We start from the raw sequence: 19,816 nt of genomic DNA, 5'->3' as shown, positions 1-19,816 counted from the left end.
TACCCCTCCTTCTCTCTCTCTCCCTATCTCTCACGCTCACCCCCTGCACTCGTGATCCCTCACCCTCGCATGCCCCCTCTCTCTTTCTTTCTCTCCTCTCTCTCTCTCCTTCACTCTCTCTTCCCTTGTCCCCCTCTCTCCCCACTCTCCCCCCCTCTCCCCCCTCTCCCCCCTCTCCCCCCTCTCCCCCCCTCTCCCCCCTCTCCCCCCCCCCTCTCTCCCCCCTCTCTCTCTCCCCCCTCCCCCCATGATTGCCTCAAGTAGCGAGATACGGTGAAGATCAGATCATTGCACTGTGCATCAAGGTAGTACAAGGTAAAACAATACTCCTTTTCAAATCCCAGGATCATTGCTTTACTCAAATCAGAGGGTAGCCCTTTTAAGATCCAGTGATAGTCCTTTTCAATCCAGTGATAATCCCTTTTAAAAACACAGATTAGGAGTATCAGGGGCCACCAGGTTCCTGGAGGCAGCTATGTGATTTAATAAAAGTACAGCTGATCTGACTGTGACCTGAACTATCGAATCCCAACCCTCTTCTTTTCAACAATCTGTTAACTTCCGCACTAAGTGTAAATTCTACCTTCCGCTAGCCTTTCCAGAAGAGAATTCCAAAGTCTAACAATGATCTCAGAGAGAAAATAATCTGTGATCCCTATTTTTAAACATTGACATCTGGTTTGGTAGCCTCTGGAAAAAAGAAAACATTCTCTCCACATCCAGTCTGTCAAGACCGCTCAGTTTCTTTAGTCAAATCCCTTCTTCACTTTCCAAAAATCTATAGAGCCCACTCATTCCAAGAACACCACCTCTGGTGGGTGCATGGAACACACTGCTGGTGGCTGGTGGTTTAGGCAGAGACATTAGGGACACTTAAGAGACTGTTGGAAAGGCACATGGATCAAAGAAAAATTAAGAGGCATGTGGGAGGAAGTGTTGGACAGATAACAGGAGACTCTGCAGATGCTGGATATCTTGAGGAACACATGCAAAATGCTGGAGGAACTCAGTCGTTCAGGCAGCATCTACGAAGGGAATATAAACAGTGGACGATTCAGGCTGAGATCTTTCATCAGAACTGGCAAGAAAGGAAGTAGCCAGAGTAAGAGGTTGGAGGGCAGGAGGAGGATGAGGAGTACAGCTGGCAGGTGGTAGGTGGGACTAGGTGAATGAGGAGGTGGGTGTTTGGGTGTGTGCGGATGATAGAAGAAGGAATCTGATAGCACCATGGGAGGGAGGGAAGGAGGAGGGGCACCGGAGGGAAGTGACGGGCAGGTGAGGAGAAGGGAAGGGGTGAATGGGGAACCAGAATGGGAAATGGAAAAAGAGAGAAGAGGGAAGGAGTGATAAATTACCAGAATTTTGAGAAATCAATGTCCATGCCATCAGATTGGAGGCTACTTAGATGGAATATAAGGTGTTGCTCCTGTGAATGTGGCAGTAGAGGAGGCCATGGGCTGAGAGGTTGGAATGGGGATGGGGAGAGTGATTGTAGAGTAGGTTAAGAGATTGGCAAAATGTCGTCGGCTGGAGGGCCTGTACTGTGTTGCTTACACAAAAATGAATCTCAGGAGTATATGGTGACATATATTGGTACTTCAATAATAAATTTGTAAGGGGTTTCTTTTTTCTTTATGTTACTGTGTAGTCTAATTAAAATGGCTTCTTTGTTATGTTACAACTGAAAGGGCTTCTTTGTTATGTTAATGGCTGAGAAAGTCCTTCCCGCTAGCAGTTTGTTTTGGATTATCTATTGATATGAGGACAAATGAAACAATTGCGATAGTTGTTATGCTCTTGGTGTGTCTGAAGATATTGTATGCGCGGGGTTCTGGGGCAGAAGGCGGGAGAGAGAGACAGAGGATGGACCAGGTACCGTGAGTCCGCTAACAGGGTCGAACCCCGAGCTGGGCGTTCGGTGAGGAGGGGAGACGGAGACGGACTCGTGTGGAGCGTCTGGGCAACCAATGTTGTTGGTCCCAGGTGGCCGGTCGAGGTGGTCCGAGGGGTCATAAGGTGAAGAAGAAGGGTCCTGAGCTCCAACTGTTTGTGCACAAAGAGATTGAACTTTGATAAGTGTGGCGCCTTTTATTTTCCTGTTATATTTTATTCTCTGTTAATTATATAGTTCCAGTAATATCTATAAACTGTAAATCATTTAATCGTATCTGGTGTATTGTCTGTTATTTGGGTGGGGTGGGGTACATCACACAGCATCCACACAAACTATTACCCAGTTTGGCAGGGCCGAGGGCTGTTTCCCTAGACGACAGCGAGCCGAGCGACCCTGAGGGTGGCCAGGGGGACTACAAATTATTTTGAATTTGACTTCGAATGGCCAAAATAAATCAAACCTCGGTTCCCCATGTGCATAACTGTGTAAAGGTGTTAGGCAAGTATATATAGCAAGGATGCCTAAGACTTTTACACTGTATGGTATTTGTCAATGTGGAGCAGAGAGCATGTTTGTAAATCTGGTGGGAGCAGAGGACATTGGGAATGGCGAGGGTGGAGTGCCGCGGGAGGGGTGCAGGACGCGTGGCAGGGAAGGTGTGCCAGGATTTGGCACACCCAGCCCTGAGTCAATAGGCAAAGCTCATTTCATTCCAAACAATTGATTTACTGATCATTACAGAATGTCTCTCTGGTGCTTCCCATTCTCCCCTCTCCCTGCTCCCTCCCACTCTCAGTCCACAATAGAGACCCATATCAGAATCAGAAACAAGAGAAAATCTGCGGATGCTGGAAGTCTGAGCAACACACACAGGAAAAGAGTACAGTTGACGTTCCAGGCCGACTGTCGACTGTACTTTTATTTTTCCTAGATGCCACCTGGCCTGCAGAGTTCCTCCAGCATTTTGTGTGTGTCATATCAGAATCAGGTTTATCACCACTCCCATATGTCATGAAATTAGTTTTTTTTTGTGGCAGCAATGCAATGCAATACATAAAATTAGAACAGTACTTTACAAAAGCCTGTGGCACCCTAGCTATATACTGTATGTGTGCCTCAGATTTTTGCTCAGTTTTGTATGATAACTTTACTAATAATCTGCAGAACCTGAAGAATGGCCTTTTGAAGATTGTGCACAAGGGTTCCTCTGTATCTCAGGACTCTGTAACCTCTCATCCTTTTTGAAACTTTCCTGTGACAGTGGACAGTTTGACATTTTCCACATGAAACCAGTTGCCAGATCTTTGCCCATTCACCCACGTTGACCTTCTTCCTGTGCAGGCTTATTGTGTCTCTTGCGCAACTTGCTCTCCAAAATACCTTCACGTCATCAGCACATTCCTGAATGTGAATCAGAATCGGGTTAATTGTCATTGACATCATCGTCATTACATGCTGTATCGTATGATGTGGGCGTTCAGTGTCTGTGACCATGATTGTTCTTGGCAAATTTTTCAACAGAACTTCAAAGGTTCACGATTCATTTATTATCAAAGAACGTATGCAGTATACAGCTCTGAGATTCATCTTTTCTAGATAGCCACGAAACAAAGAAAACCATGGAAGTCATTTAAAGGAAAACATCAAGCACAAAACGAACAAATCGTACAAATGGAAAAGACATCAAACCCCAAACCTCCATGCAGAAGAGAATTCATGCAAACAGCAAAAACATCAAACCCCAAACGCCCCCTCACACAATAAAATAGCAAATCACATCGAACTGCAACCACACCCCTCCTCCCCCAAATGGTTTGCCATTGCCTTCCCTGGGCAGTGTTTTTACAAGACAGGTGACCCCAACCATTATCAATACTCTCCAGAGATTGACTGCCTGGCATCAGTTGTTGAATAACCAGGACTTGTGATCTGCACCGGCTGCTCATACGACCATCCACCACCTGCTCCCATGGCTTCACATGACCCTGATTGGGGGGCTGAGAAGGTGCTACACCTTGCCCAAGGGTGACCTGCAAGCTGGTGAAGGGAAGAATCACCTTACACCTTCTTTGGTAGAAATGCATCTCCACACTGCCACCCATATCATTGACATATGTTGTGAAACTTGTTGTTGTACAGCAGTGGTACTGTGCCGGTTATAAAAAATACTTTTATAAGTTTCAATAGAAAGATGGATGGCTAAGGAGTAATCATGAAATAAATAATAATGCAAAAAAAAAGCAATAATGAGGTCGTGCTCATATTGCAGTGTCGTCAGTTTGTGGTGGCCCAGGAGTTAGGCATTAGAGTCAGCACACTCCTCCAGAGGGCAGTCTGGCTCAGTGTCCAAGCTGCAGTGGGTGCTACCCCCTTCACCGCCCCCCCAGGGTTTGCTGGGCAGAAAACAAGCCGTAATGTGTTCACCTGCAGACTGCTGCAACAGTTATGGACTTGGGGACTTGGACTACATTTTTTACAGGACTGGATTTTAATGATATCTTATATGTACTATGGATGCAACAGCCACACAAAATGCTGGAGGAACTCAGCAGGCCGGGCAGCATCAGTTGATTGTACTTTTTTCTATAGATACTGCCCGGCCTGCTGAGTTCCTCCAGCATTTTGTGTGTGTGTTGCTCGCACTTCCAGCATCTGCAGATTTTCTCTTGTTAGTACTATGCCTTGTGCTGTGTGTGATGGTTGGTACTGTGTTTGGCACCTTAGCCCCAAGAATAACACTATTTTGTTTGGCTGTTTTCATGGGTATTCATGTATGGTTCAATGACAATTAAACTTAAACTCTGAACTACGGCTACATGGACCTTTCAGGTGGCAGACGGGGAGAAGCTGTTCCTAAAACCTTGAGTATGCATCTTCTGCCTCTTTCACAATGATAGTAAGAAGGAGAATGTGTGTTGTGAGTGGTGGGGGTCCTTAATGTTGAATCGGACTTCTTAAAGTATCGCCTTTTGAAGACGTCCTTGATGGTGAGGGGTGGTAGAGCTGCCCATGACAGAGCTGGCTAACTTTACAGCCCTCTGCAGCCTCTTGCAATCGAGGTGGCGATGCAGAACGCTATCCTTTGTACATTGACTGTGTGTGAAGGAAGACAAGTGGGTGCAGTTAGTGTCACAAGAGAGAAGGTGCTCAAAAAGACCTAAAGGTACATAAGTCACCTGGACTAGAGGAACTGCACCCTAGGGTTCTGAAAGAGGTAGCGTTAGAGATCGTGGTGGCATTAGAAATGATCTTCCAAAAATCATTGGACTCTGGCATGGTGCCAGAGGACTGGAAAATTGCAAATGTCACTCCATTCTTTAAGAAAGGAGGAAGGCAGCAGAAAGGAAATTATAGACCAGATAGCCTGACCTCAGTGGTTGGGAAGATGTTGGAGTCAATTGTTAAGGATGAGGTGATGGAGTACTTGGTTTCACAGGACAAGATAGTACAAAGTCAGCATGGTTTCCTTTGACCTGTTTGGCATGAATGACCCTACCAAGAGCCAAAAGATAATGCCCTGATTTGATTCAGCACAGCTCTCTAGGTCATTTGAGGCATGCAGGCCTCCAAACCATGATAAGGTTGTGGTCCTCTTGGAGGCCACCTAGTCTGTATTGAACCATTAACCCAGTCCCATCGAGCCAGCACTTGGACCACAGCCCTCCATTCCTCTACCATCCATGAACCTCTCCAAACTTGTCTTAAACATTGAAGTCAAACCCGCATCCACCACTTGTGCTGGCAGCTCATTCCACACTCTCACGCCACCCTCTGAGTGAAGAAGTTTCCCCTCATGTTCCCCTTAAATATTTCACTTTTCATCCTTAACCCACTACCTCTAGTTCTAGTCTCACCAAACCTCAGTGGAAAAAGCCTGCTTGCTTAAAATTATCTGTACCCTTCATAATTTTTGTATGCCATTATTAAATCTCCTGTGTTTAGGAATAAATTCCTAACCTATTCAACCTTCCTTATAACTCAGGCCCTCAAGTCCCAGTAGCATCCTCCTAAATTTTCTCTGTACTCTTTGAATCTTATTGACATTTTTCCTCTAGTTAGATAACCAAAACTGCACGTAGTACAGTACTCCATATTAGGCCTCAGCAAAGTCTTGTACGATTTCAACATAACAGCCTAACTTCTGTACTCAATACTTTGATTTATGAAGGCCAATGTGCCAAAAGCTCTTTTTAAGGCCCTATCTACCTGTGACACCACTTTCAAGGAATTCCGGATCTACATTCTGTTTTTAACTTTTTTTTGTTAGCCGGCCAATGTTTAATCCATGCCAATAATTTACTGTGCACTGTAAGCATTTACCTCATTATGATCGTGCACCTCACAAAATGCCTTAAGGAGATGCAAGCATAGCGAATCCACCATTTCATTTACACTTTACTCCTTCAAAGGGCTCTGGTAAATTGTTCAGACGTGATTCTCTTTCACAAAACCACAGTCTATCTTAGCCCCGCTTTAAAGTTATTAATTACAGCTTCTAGCATTCCTGCTCTAACAGATGTTAAACTAAAGATTAAACATTAGCTTTATTTGTCACATGTACATCAAAACGCGCAGTGAAATGTAATTTTGCCTCAACAGCCATCACAGTCTGAGGACTGTCCTGGGAGCAGCCCGTTAAGTGTCACACACTTTCGGTGTCAATGTAGAATTCCAGCATCTCACCACCTCTAACTCTACATCTCTGGAACGTCGGAGCGCCCGGAGGAAACAGTCGTGAGGAGAATGTACAAAACCCTTACAGATGGCAGCGGAAATCCAACCCCAGTCTCAGGGTAGAGGGGCGTCCATTTAAAACACAGCTGTGGAAAAATTTCTTTAGCCAGAGGGTGGTGAATTTGTAGACCTTATTACCATAGGCAGCTGTGGAAGCCAGGTCGTTGAGTGTATTTAAGGCAGACCTTGATACGTTCTTGATTGGCCACGGCATCAGCGATGATTGGCAGAAGGCCAGGGAGTGGGGCTGAGGGGAAAAAAGGATCAGCCATGATTAAATGGCGGAGCAGACTCGATGGGCCAAATGGCCTAATTCTGCTCCTGTGTCTTATGCTCTTAAGTTCCCCTTCAAGTTCCTCTTAAACTTTTCACCTTTCACCCTCAACCGGTGACCTCTAGGTCTTGTCTCACCCAACCTCTGTGGAAAAAGCTTGTTTACCCCTCAAAATTATGAGGTTATACCCCTCAAAATTTTGTAAGCCACTATCAAATCTCCCCTCATTCTCCCACGCTCCAGGGAGTAAAGTCCTAATGTACAGTGTTCGACTCTCCCTATAACTCAGGTCTTCAAGTCCCAGTAACATCCTTGTCAATTCTCTTTTCACTCTGTCAATCCAATTGACATCTTTCCTGTAGGAAAATGACCAGAACTTCACATATTAAAATGGATACACCACAGGCCCCAGTGAGATTTGAACTCACAACCCCTGGTTTACAAGACCAGTGCCCTAACCCCTGAGCTATGGAGCCCTTCATTGTAGCTCAGTCATGTGTGGCTTTTTTAATATACTATTCAAATTCCTGACCTGCTGTCTGTCTTAGCACAGTGTATGTTTTTTTTTCCTTTAATTTTGATACTGTCTGTAACCTCTTTTTAGGCAAACCACAGATAGTGAGTCCTGGCTTCAGAATAGTTCTTGCTCACTGGAATGTATCTGTTCTGTGTGTACTGAAATATCCCATCAAATGTCTTGACACTGTGCAGTTTATCCCCGTAATTTCTCATGATACACCATTTCAATCTTTTGTTAACTGGGAAATAAGCGTCAAGTTTAAGTTCAGTTTATTGTGTACACATGTATACTGCCAGATGAAACAACGATCTCCTGGACCAAGGTGCACAACACAGTGTACACACACACTATGCGAGGGCATATAATACAGGAAAAAATAGTGGGAAATTAGAGGATTGGGAATGGGAAGCTTTTAAAAACCAATAGAAGGCAACTAAAACGCCATAAGGTGGGAAAAGATGAAATATGAAGGTAAACTAGCCAATAGTATCAAAATGATACCCAAGTTTTTTTTAGTTATATAAAGCGTGAAAGAGGGGTGAGGGTGGATATTGGACCACTGGAAAATGATGATGGAGAGGTAGTAACGGGGGATAAAGAAATGGACGATGAACTTATTAAGTATTTTACAACTGTCCTCACTGTGGAAGACTCTAGCAGTATGCCAGAAATGTCAGGGGGCAGTAGTGATTATAGTTGCTATTACTGAGGAGAAGGTGCTTGGGAAGCTGAATGGACTGAAGGTAGATGGACCAGATGGTGTAAACCAAAGGGTTCTGAAAGTGGAAAGAAGAGAGATCGTGGAGGCATTAGTGATGATTGTTCAGGACTCACTGGATTCTGGAATGGTTCCGGAGGACCGGAAAATTGCAAACATCACTCAACTCCTTAAGAAGGGATGGAGGCAGAAGAAAGGAAATTATAGGCTAATTATCCTGACCTCAGTGGTTGGAAAGATGTTGGAGTCCATTATTAAGGACGAGTTTTTGGGCTACTTGGAGGCACATGATATGGTAGTAGGCCAAAGTTAGCTTGGTTTCCTTAAGAAGAAATCATGCCTGAAAAATCTGTTAGAATTCTTCGAGGAAATGACAAGCAGGATAGACAAATGAGAGTCAGTGGATGTGGTGTATTTGGGTTTTCAGAAGGCTTTTGACAAGGTGCCACGCATGAGGCTGCTTGACAAGATAAGAGCCCATGGAATTAGCATGGCTGACTGGCAGGAGGGAAAGAGTGGGAATAAAGGGGACTTATTCTGGCTGGCTGCCAGTTGATAAGCGGCGTTCCACGGGGCCAGTGTTGGGATCGCCTCTTTTCATATTACATACCAATGAGATGGATGACAGAATTGATGGCTGTGTGACCAAATTTGCAGATGATAGGAAGATGGGTGGAAAGGAGGGCAATTTACAGGAAGCAAGGAGTCTGCAGAAGAAATTAAACAGATTAGGAGAATGGGCAAAGAAGTGTCAAAGGGAATATATTGTAGGGAAGTGAATGGTCATGCACATTGGTAGAAGGAATGCAGGGACTTCAGAGTCGCTGCAGGTTAATACGCCAGTTGAGCTGGTGTTGAGGAAGAGAAAGGCAATGATAACATTCATCCTGAGAGAATTAAAATATAAGAGCAAGGCTGTGATGCTGAGGCTTTATAAGGCATTGATCAGACTGCATTTGGAATATTGTGAACACGAGGAAACCTGCAGATGCTGGAAATTCAAGCAACCCACGCAAAAAATGCTGGTGAACGCAGCATCTGTAGGAAGAGGTGCAGTCGACGTTTCGGACCGAGACCCTTCGTCAGGACTAACTGAAAGAAGAGCTAGTAAGAGATTGGAAAGAGGGAGGGGGAGGGGGAGGGGGAGGGGGAGGGGGAGGGGGAGGGGGAGATCCAAAATGATAGGAGAAGACAGGAGGGGGAGGGATGGAGCCAAGAGCTGGACAGGTGATTGGCAAAAGGAATATGAGAGGATCATGGGACAGGAGGCCTAGGGATAAAGAAAGGGGGAATGGAGCCCAGAGGATGGACAGCAGGCAAGGAGTTATAGTGAGAGGGACAGAGGGAGAAAAAAGAGAGAGAGAGAGAAAAAAGGGGGGAAAATAAAATTTTAAAAATAAATAAATAAATAAATGAGGGATGGGGTTTGAGGGGGAGGTGGGGCATTAACAGAAGTTAGAGAAGTCAATGTTCATGCCATCAGGTTGGAGGCTACCCAGACAGAATATAAGGTGTTGTTCCTCCAACCTGAGTGTGGCTTCATCTTGACAGTAGAGGAGGCCGTGGATAGACATATCAGATTGGGAATGGGACTTGGAATTAAAATGTGTGGCCACTGGGAGATCCTGCTTTCTCTGGTGGACAGAGCGTAGGTGTTCAGTGAAACAGTCTCCCAGTCTGCGTCGGGTCTCGCCGATATATAGAAGGCCACATCAGGAGCACCGGACGCAGTATATCACCCCAGCCGACTCACAGGTGAAGTGTCGCCTCACCTGGAAGGACTGTCTGGGGCCCTGAATGGTGGTAAGGGAGGAAGTGTAAGGGCATGTGTAGCACTTGTTCCGCTTACAAGGATAAGTGGCGGGAGGGAGATTGGTGGGAAGGGATGGGGGGACGAATGGACAAGGGAGGGAGCGATCCCTGCGGAAAGAAGAAGGGGGGGAGGGAAAGATGTGCTTAGTGGTGAGATCCCGTTGGAGGTTGCTTCCCCCAGGTAGACTGTCCCCCCCCACCGGACAGTACTCAATCAGGAGTACTTATTGTTAAGGGGGACAGCCACAGGGGTGCTCTCTAGCCTCTGACTCCTGCCCTTCCCTCTCCTGACTGTTACCCATTTATCTGTCTCCCGAGTCTCCAGTGTGACTACCCGCCTGTAGCTACTCTCTATCACCTCCTCACTCTCCCTGACCAGATGAAGGTCATCGAACTGCATCTCCAGTTCCCTAACCCGGTCCCTAAGGAGCTGCAGCTCGATGCACCTGACGCAGATGTGGCCATCCGGGAGGCTGGGAGTCTCCAGGACATCCCACATCTGACACCGAGCACAGAACACCAGCCTCACACACATACTTCCTGTTTGTATTCCACACAGGCGACTTACCTGACCTCAGCCTGTTACTGCCGAAGCCCCATTGAGCCAAAGCCCTCCTACTCTGACTCTCTCTACTCCGTCACCCGCTCCTCTGATGCCTGCTCTGTAAAGCTGTCTCCTTTCAAACTCTTCTCGCTGTTCTAACTGGCTGACATCCATGCGATTGGGCAGTCGTGCCTCGATCAAACTGCTGAGGAAAAAGAGGTTGAACGTATGTTGTCACTGTGACAGTGTGGGTTTCGCCCATCTGCTCTGGTTTCCTCCACACATTCTACGGTTAGGGTTCGTGAGTTGTGGGCATGCTATGGTGGTGATACTTGCCCAGTACAACCCTCTTTAACTTGACACTATGCAATGGATTTCACTGTATGTTTGATATACAGTACTGTGCAAAAGTCTTGACCACAAATATATAGCTAGGGTATGTAAAACATTTGCACAGTACCGTCCTGTCAACATGGAGTGGAGAGCGAGTTTGTCAATCTGATGGGAGCAAAGGATGTTGGGAATCGTGAGGGCGAGGGCCCTGGGAGAGGTGTGGGACGGAGTGCCAGGGGCAGGGGTGTTTGACACGGGTACAGACACACCCAGCCCTGAGACACCAGGCAAGGTCATTTGATTCCAAACAATTAGTTTATTGATCATTACAGAATGTCTCTCTGGTGCTTCCCGCTCCCTCCCCTCTCCCTTCCCCTTTTCCTAAATATGATTCCCCTCTCCCTGCCCCCTTCCCACTCTCAGTCCACCATAGAGACCCATATCAGAACCAGGTTTATCATCACTCACGTATATCATGGATGCCTGGGACTTGTTTGCAGTACTGTACATTGGATAGTGTGGGCACATGGCCAAGTGGTTAAGGCGCTTGATTAGCGATCTGAAGGTCGTGAGTTCGAGCCCCAGCCGAGGCAGCGTGTTGTGTCTTTGAGCAAGGCACTTAATCACACAGTGCTCTGTGACGACACTGGTGCCAAGCTGCCGAATGCCCTTCCCTTGGACAACATCGGTGTCGTGGAGAGGGGAGACTTGCAGCTTGGGCAACTGCTGGTCTTCCATACAACCTTGCCCAGGCCTGCTCCCTGAGAGTGAAGACTTTCCAGGTGCAGATCCATGGTCTCACAAGACTAATGGATAGCTTTAATTTAATTTAACATTAGATATTATTTACTACAGGTTTCCTGGTTTTGATGGAGTAGAGTCTTTGCTCTGAAATATTAACCCTGTTTCCCTTTCTCCCTGACATGACAAGTGTTTTCCACATTTCTGCTTTACGTTATCTCTGAAGTAATAACCTGGACATTCTTCCTTGCAAGCTGGGGAATTGTCCGTCAGTCAGGATCCACCATGGATTTTGTATTCCAGCTGTCTACATAATACACGAGCCAGGGCAGTACAATATGGAGAGCAAGTTGTTGTCCATGTAGCAAGCTGCCCCTCTCCACACATTTGATGAACCCAAAGGAATGGCAGAGACAGATACAACTTGTTGCAGGAGCTGCCTGTCAGCGTTGAACTCAACATAGGGTGCCTTAGGGTCTGCAGGTCCGGATTTTTCTAGGGGTTTACTCCAGAAGCTTTCCCAATGAGTGGGTATAGTCGCAAGACAGCGGAGGTTTGAGATTAGCGTTTTCCTAGATGAGCTGCCAACTATAGCTGACAAGCCCCAGCTGCCTGAAGCAACTGGTTTTAAAGCTCCAGTAACCTGCCTTTTCCCATGTCCTGTCAGTAGAAATGGTTCCACTGGGCTTAAGTAGCTAAGCTATGCGTGAAGGCCAGGAGCTAGACTTAGTTGTCAGAGGCTATTTGAGACACATGCCATTGGGAGCCTTTAGTAGATAGTGACAGCTTATCCCCATTATCACCCTGGCTATGACAACTAGGAATTCAGTTAACAGAACATGAAAAAGTTTAGAAGTATAGTGATTGGGCAGCACAGTAGGGCAGTGGTTAGCATAAAGCTTTCTTTCTTTTTTATTAATCTTTTTATTGATTTAAAAGAAACATAAATACAAAACAAGAGGAGAATTATCTCAAATATATATATCAATAACAATACAAACCAAGATTAAGATAGACATTATCAAAATCATACATAGTGTTAAGCTAGTATATAATATTGTCACGAATAGGATTGATATTGGAAATAACTATAAATAAATTTTTTTTCCATTAATTGACTACACCAAACAAATGCTTTCTAAATGGTCGCCTATGACATTATCATTAATAGATTGAATTAATGCTATTAAAATGATAGTTTTACTGAAATTCTTATATATATTTCAGGCAGTTACTTCCTTTGTTCCTAAAAAGTTCTTTGACAGAATAGATTCTATAATCTTATTTTATATTTGGAACAATAAAAATCCTAGATTGAGTAAACCCTTATTGCAGAAATTAAAAAAGGATGGTGGTATGGCTTTGCCAAATTTTAGAATGTACTACTGGACAATTAATATTTGAGATATTACTTTTTGGATTCGCTATTCAGATACACATGAATGTCCTTCATGGTTGGATTTAGAGGAAAACTCAGTGAAAGGATTCTCTTTGGCCTCTTTACTGGGAGCTCCTCTTCCCTTTTTGTTTTCTAAAATTAGTAGACGAGATTTTAATCCCATTATTAAACATACATTAAGAATCTGGTTTCAGTTTTGTAGATTTTTTTGAGTTAAATAATTTTATTCTTTCTAGTAATATCCATCTCAATTATTTTTTTAAACCATCAATTTTGGATAAGGCCTTTTTAATTTGGGAAACCAAGGGAATAATAACTTTTTCAGATTTGTTTTTAGGGGACTGCTTAATGTCTTTTTCTCAGTTAGTGGATAAATATGATTTATCTAATGTACACTTCTTTAGATATTTACAAATTAGGAATTTTTTACGTGGTTTGTTGCCAAATTACCCTTCTGCTTATCCACCTAATATGACAGACGCTCTCTTTCAGTTTAAACCATTTCAAAAAGGGTTGATAGCTATAATCTATAAACAGTTATTGAACTCACGAATGATATCTAGTGATAAAATTAAACGTGCTTGGGAGTTGGAATTTCAAGAGTCATCTTCAGATAACCAATGGAGTAAAATTTTTCCTTTGGTTAATAACTCATCTATTTGTGCCCATCACTCCTTGATACGGTTCAAAGTAGTGCATCGGGCCCATACGTCAAAGGATGAACTAGCGCATATTTTTTCCAATAGCATAAAGCTAGCGTAGCACCAGAAATCCAAGTTTAATTCCTCAGCTGGCTATGAGGAGTTTGTACATTCTTCCTGTGACTGCACACGTTTTCTCTGGGTGTTCTGGTTTCCTCCCACATTCCAAAGACATACAAATTAGTAGTTCAACATTTAAAGTAATTTTATTATCAAAGAATGTATATGTCACCAAATACAACCCTGAGATTCATTTTCTTGTGGGCACGCTCATTAAATCCAAGAAGCACAATAGAATCAATGAAAGACCACACCCACCAGGACAGAAAAACAACCAATGTGCAAAAGACAACAAACTGTGCAAATCCAAAAGGAAAAAATAATAAATAAATAAATAAACAAACAAACAAGCAAGCAAGCAATAAATATTGAGAACATGAGATGAAGAATCCTTGAAAGTGAGTCCATAGGTTGTGGAAACTTTTCAATGATGGGCAAATGCAGTTGAGTGAAGTTATACTTTGTATACTGTTGTAGATTAATCGATACAGTTTTGTAGGTTAATTGGTCACATGTTGAGGCACTTAATTGAGGATCCATTTGTGATTGGAGGAAGTCACAGATTATGAGGACAGAGAATTCAGTTTGAAGGCTGGTCCTTAAACAGTACCATGTCAGAAGAAACACACATCAAAGTTGCTGGTGAACGCAGCAGGCCAGGCAGTATCTCTAGGAAGAGGTACAGTCGACGTTTTCGGGCCGAGACCCCTCAGGGTCTCTTCCTAGAGATACTGCCTGGCCTGCTGCGTTCACCAGCAACTTTGATGTGTGTTGCTTGAATTTCCAGCATCTGCAGAATTCCTCGTGTTTACCATGTCAGAAGAAATTGGGTTAAGGAAAGTTAGTTGTTCTGTGAGGGAGAAGAAACTGTCACCTATCAGATGACTGGCATCACTGGAGACAGCTGATTGACACTGTAGTAGCATTACTCTACCCACTACGCTACTGATGTTAGTGTCTAGGTCACTCTGGCCCCAGGACCAGTCCAGGTTCCTGCGGCTGTCTACCATCATGCACAGTTTGTTTCTCCCTGCTGTGTTAAAGGTTTTCATGTACAGTACTCACCCCTCAGCACACCGGGCAGGAGGAACGGTTTGCAAAGTGCAAGCACTCAGAGATAATACTTGTACTATTTTATTCTTTCAAGACATTTCCAGGTTTCTATCTGCCAAGGGCACCTGGCTGGAGCTCAGGAGAATCCCTGTGGATCCCAGAGCAGAGAACAGGCATACTCCAAACACTGTTCTTTACAGCAGAGAACAGGCATACTCCAAACACTGTTCTATACAGCAGAGAACAGGCATACTCCAAACACTGTTCTATACAGCAGAGAACAGGCATACTCCGAACACTGTTCTTTACAGCAGAGATCAGGCATACTCCAAACGCTGTTCTATACAGCAGAGAACAGGCATACTCCAAACGCTGTTCTTTACAGCAGAGAACAGGCATACTCTAAACGCTGTTCTTTACAGCAGAGAACAGGCATACTCCAAACGCTGTTCTATACAGCAGAGAACAGGCATACTCCAAACGCTGTTCTTTACAGCAGAGAACAGGCATACTCCAAACGCTGTTCTATACAGCAGAGAACAGGCATACTCCGAACGCTGTTCTTTACAGCAGAGAACAGGCATACTCTAAACGCTGTTCTTTACAGCAGAGAACAGGCATACTCCAAACGCTGTTCTATACAGCAGAGAACAGGCATACTCCAAACGCTGTTCTATACGGCAGAGAACAGGCATACTCTAAGCAATGTTCTTTACAGTGGTACATGCAGCACAGTAACCTAGCAGTTAGAGTAACAATTCACATTCCCAGCGATTGGAAGATCAAGGTTTAATTCTCTCCACGTCTGTAAGGAGTATGTATGTTTTCCCATTGGTCAAATGGACTTCCGGGTGCTCCTGTTTCCTCCCACGTTCCAAAGACGTTAGGGCTAGTAAGTTGTTTCTGGAAAGATGCTGCCAGCAACATGCTGCAGACGGTTCACGAAACGACTACTTCTCCTCTTTTACTACTAATCGGTGAGCGATTGGAGCTTGTAGTTTACATTTTGAGTGGACTGAGTCATCCAGCACTCCGAGGGAATTCAGCGTGGATGAAAGCGAGGTTTGGGAATGGAGTGTGCAGCCTAACAGCAGAGCACAAAACCATGATCGGCTCCATTACTCGCTTATCTCATCGATTAAAGCATGGAGCCAGAAGAAATCGACAGGGATGAGAACGAAAAGTGAGCAGGTGTTCTGCACCGTCTGCCTGTGTTTGACCGGCTTCCCTCTCCCTCTTGCTTGCCACCGCCAGGCGAAGGTACCGGTGCCTTGTGTCTTGGGCACAGATTGTTTGGCATGGTTTGTGGATCGGACTCGGTCTATGTGGTTCATTTTTTATGTGCTTCTGGTTACTCTTTTTATTTTAAATCGCTATCTTGCGTGGTTTTGGTTGGGGCACTTCGACGCAGACTGGCTTCGGGGTCTGTAGTCAACGAATGACATGGCTAAATAGAACTGAACTGAACTGAACATTTCTAGACTGATTCAATGACTTTGCGTTTTGATGTTTAAGATTCTGTGTGTTATTCACTTGTTTTTGATGTTGGGTGTTTGATGTTTTCCTGGAATGGGCTCCATGGTGTTTCTCTGTTCCATGACTGCCTGTGGAGAAGACGAACCGTAGAGCTGCATACGTTCTTTGATAATGAGTGTACGTTCAATCTTTGAATCATTGAGGGTATGCTGTGTTAGCCCTGGGAGCATGGCATCACTTGACAGCCCCCAGCACGTCCACGTCCTCGGACAGGGTATATCACTGATGCAAATGACACACGTTTCGATGTTTCAATTTACATGTAACAAATAAAACTGATCTTTACCCACCTGAACAAAGCTCAAAGTAAGGTCGAAGCAAATTTATTATCAAAGTACGTATTTGTCACCATATACAAACCTGAGATTCATTTTCTTGCAGGCATTCGTAGTAGAGCAAAGAAACATAATCAAATTTATGCAAAATGATAAATAGCAAAGGCTGACAAACATCCAATATGCAAAAGAAGACAAATTGTGCAAATACAAAAAATAATAAATAGATAGATAAATAATTAAATAAATATTGCAGGGAACACGAATTGTAGAGTCCTTGAACGTGAGTGTGTAGGTTGTGGAATCGTTTCAGTGTTGAGGTGAGTGAAGTTATCCGGGCTGGTTCAGGAGCCTGATGGTTGAGGGGTAATAACTGTTCCTGAACCTGGCAGTGTGGGACCTAAGGTTTCTGCACCTCGTTCCAGAAGGCAGCAACAAGAAGAGGGTATGCCCTGGGTGGTGAGGGTCCTTGCTGATGGATGCTGCTTTCTTGTGGCAGTGCTCAATGATGGGGAGGGCTTTGCCTGTGATGGACTGAGCTTTGTGTAATAATGGAATTTATGAAAAGCCATGATAAACAAAGCCCCTCACCCTTTTATTCAGCATCTTTTCCCTTCCTTCTCAGTCCTAATAAAGGAACTCGGCCTGAAGCATCAACTGTTTATTCATTTCCATAGATGCTGCCTGACCTGCTGCATTTTTTGTGTGCTGCTTGGATTTCCAGAAATGCAGAATACTTTTTGTGTATGATTTCCTTCTCTAATCACTGTACTTTATCAGCTTAACAAGGACACTCTTACAGTCTGCGACTCCACATCCTCCCCTCCTTTTCAAGATTCAAGATTGTTTTATGTCATTTCCAGTACACAAGTGTAAAGGAGAACCAAATAATTGTTACTCTGGATCCGATGCGGCACAAAAAGAAACATAACAAAATAAAGAACTCAATAATGAAAACACAATAAATATAAATACATAAGATAGATCACTGGGAAGCTTTTAAAGGCCAACAGAAGGCAACTAAAAAAGTCGTTAAGAACGTAAAGATGGAATACGAAAGTAAGCTAGCTCCTTCAGATACATAAGGTGTAAAAGAGAGGTGAGAGGGGATGTCGGGCTGCTGGAAAACGATGCTGGAGAGGTAGTAATGGGGGAGAGTGAAATAGTGGACTTACTGGATAAGTATTTTGCGTCAGTTTTCACTGTGGAAGACACTAGTAGTATGGTGGAAGTTCCAGGTTTCAGAGGTCATGAAGTATGTGAGGTTACCATAGAAGGTTCTTGGGGAAACTGAAAAGTCTGGTGGCAGTTAAGTCACCTGGACCAGGTGGTGTACACTCCAGGGTTCTGAAGGAGGTGTTTTGAAGAGACTGTGGAGGCAATAGTAATGATCTTTCAAGAATCACTAGATTCTGACATCGTTCTGGAAGACTGGAAAATCGCAATGTCGCTCCACTCTTCAAGAAGGCAGAGAGGCAGAAGAAAGGAAACTATAAGCCAGTTAGTCTGACCTCAGTGGTTGGGAAGATGTTGGAGTTGATTATTAAGGATGGAGATCTCAGGGTACTTGGAGACACATGATAAAATAGGCCATGGTCAGCGTGGTTCTCTCAAGGGAAAATCTTGGCTAGCAAATCTGTTGGAATTCTTTGAAGCAATAGCAAGCAGGATAGACAGAGGAGAATTGGTTGATCTTGTGTACTTGAATTTTCAGAAGGCCTTTGGCAAGGAGCCACCCCTGAGGCTGCTTAACAGGCTATGAGCCCATGGTATTACAGGAAAGATTCTAGCATGGATAAAGCAGTGGCTTATCGCCAGGAGGCAGAGTGAGAATAAAGGGAGCTTTTCCTGACTGGCTGTCGGTGACTAGTGGTGTCCCACAGGGGTCTGTGTTGGGACCGAATCTTTTTACATCATATGTCAATGATTTGGATGATGGAATTGATGGCTTTGTTGCAAAGTTTGCAGACCACGTGAAGATAGGTGGAGGGGCAGGTAATTTTGAGGAAGTAGAGAGGCTACAGAAGGACTTAGACAGATTAGCAGAATGGGCAAAGAAATAAAAGATGGAATACAATGTCGGGTAGAAGAAATGAATGGATTGACTATTTTCTAAGTGGAGAGAAAATACAAAACATCTGAGGGGCAAGGAGGCTTGGAAGTCCTTGTGCAAAATTTGCTGAAGGTTAATTTGCAAGTTGAGTCTGTAGTGAGGAAGGGAAATGTGATGCTGTCGTTCATTTCAAGAGGACTAGAACATAAAAGCAAGGATGTAAATCTGAGACTTTATAAAGCACTGGTGAGGCCTCACTTGGAGTATTATGAGAAATTTTGGGCCCCTTATTGAATGGTGAAAGGCCCTGATAGAGTGGATGTGGAGAGGATGTTTCCTATGGTGGGAGTGTCTAAGACCAGAGAGCACAGCCTCAGAATAGAGGGGTGTCCTTTTAGAATGGAGATGAGGAGCAATTTCTTTAGCCAGAGAGTGGTGAATCTGTGGAATTCTTTGCCACAGGCAGCTGTGGAGGCCAAATCTTTGGGTATATTTAAAGCAGAGATTCTTGATTGGCCAGTGTGTGAAGAGGAAAATTGGATCAGCCATGATGGGATGGTGAAGCAGACTCGATGGGCCAAATGGCCTAATTCTGCTCCTATATCTTATGGTCTTATAAAATAGCTTATATACATAGATTTTTTTTGAATGTCCATAAAGTGACACTAGGCACTGGAGTGTCTATACATAAGGTGACTGAGCGGAAATGATAAAGTAGTGGTGGTTGGGGGTGTGGAGGGGTGGGTTAGTGGGTGGAGGTGTTGATCAGCCTTACTGCTTGGGGAAAGTAACTGTGAGTCTGGTGGTCCTCGTGTGGATGCTACGTAGCCTCCTCCCTGATGGGAGTGGGACAGACAGCTGTTTGAGTATCTGTGATGATTTACTTTAGCCGACTGACACTGAAGAGAGAAAGAGTTAATATCTCAGGAGAATGATCCCTCATCGGCTGTTCCAGCTTCCTGCCTCTCCAAACACATTTAATATCTCTGTCCAAGTTATAAGCTGCATTCATAGAAGTCCAGAACAATTCTCATGTGCCACTTTGTTTCAAAGGGGTTATACATTTCAGTCGAGGTAACTGAGACTGTCTTTACGCTGTGAACTACTCTGCCTCTTTCTCCAATTTCCCCCCAGAGCAGACAAAGCTGACCTATGTCTCTGCTTCACCC

At 44.3% G+C, this 19,816-nt stretch overlaps 1 protein-coding gene and 1 non-coding gene across 3 annotated transcripts in view; one reads left to right on the top strand and one right to left on the bottom strand.

Annotated features, from left to right (window-relative positions):
* Positions 1 to 19,816, top strand: part of LOC140194776 (collagen alpha-1(XV) chain-like) — a 333,668-nt gene that overhangs the window by 46,365 nt on the left and 267,487 nt on the right. The gene's annotated exons all lie outside the window — the stretch shown is intronic.
* trnat-ugu (transfer RNA threonine (anticodon UGU)) lies at positions 7,306 to 7,378 on the bottom strand. Its single transcript has one exon. It is a non-coding gene; the product is annotated as a tRNA-Thr (tRNA).

This window comes from Mobula birostris, chromosome 1 (assembly GCF_030028105.1).
Source record: "Mobula birostris isolate sMobBir1 chromosome 1, sMobBir1.hap1, whole genome shotgun sequence".
Lineage (NCBI taxonomy): Eukaryota > Metazoa > Chordata > Chondrichthyes > Myliobatiformes > Myliobatidae > Mobula > Mobula birostris.
Note: the sequence above shows the minus strand (reverse complement) of the source record. Positions and strands in the feature narration are given on the sequence as shown.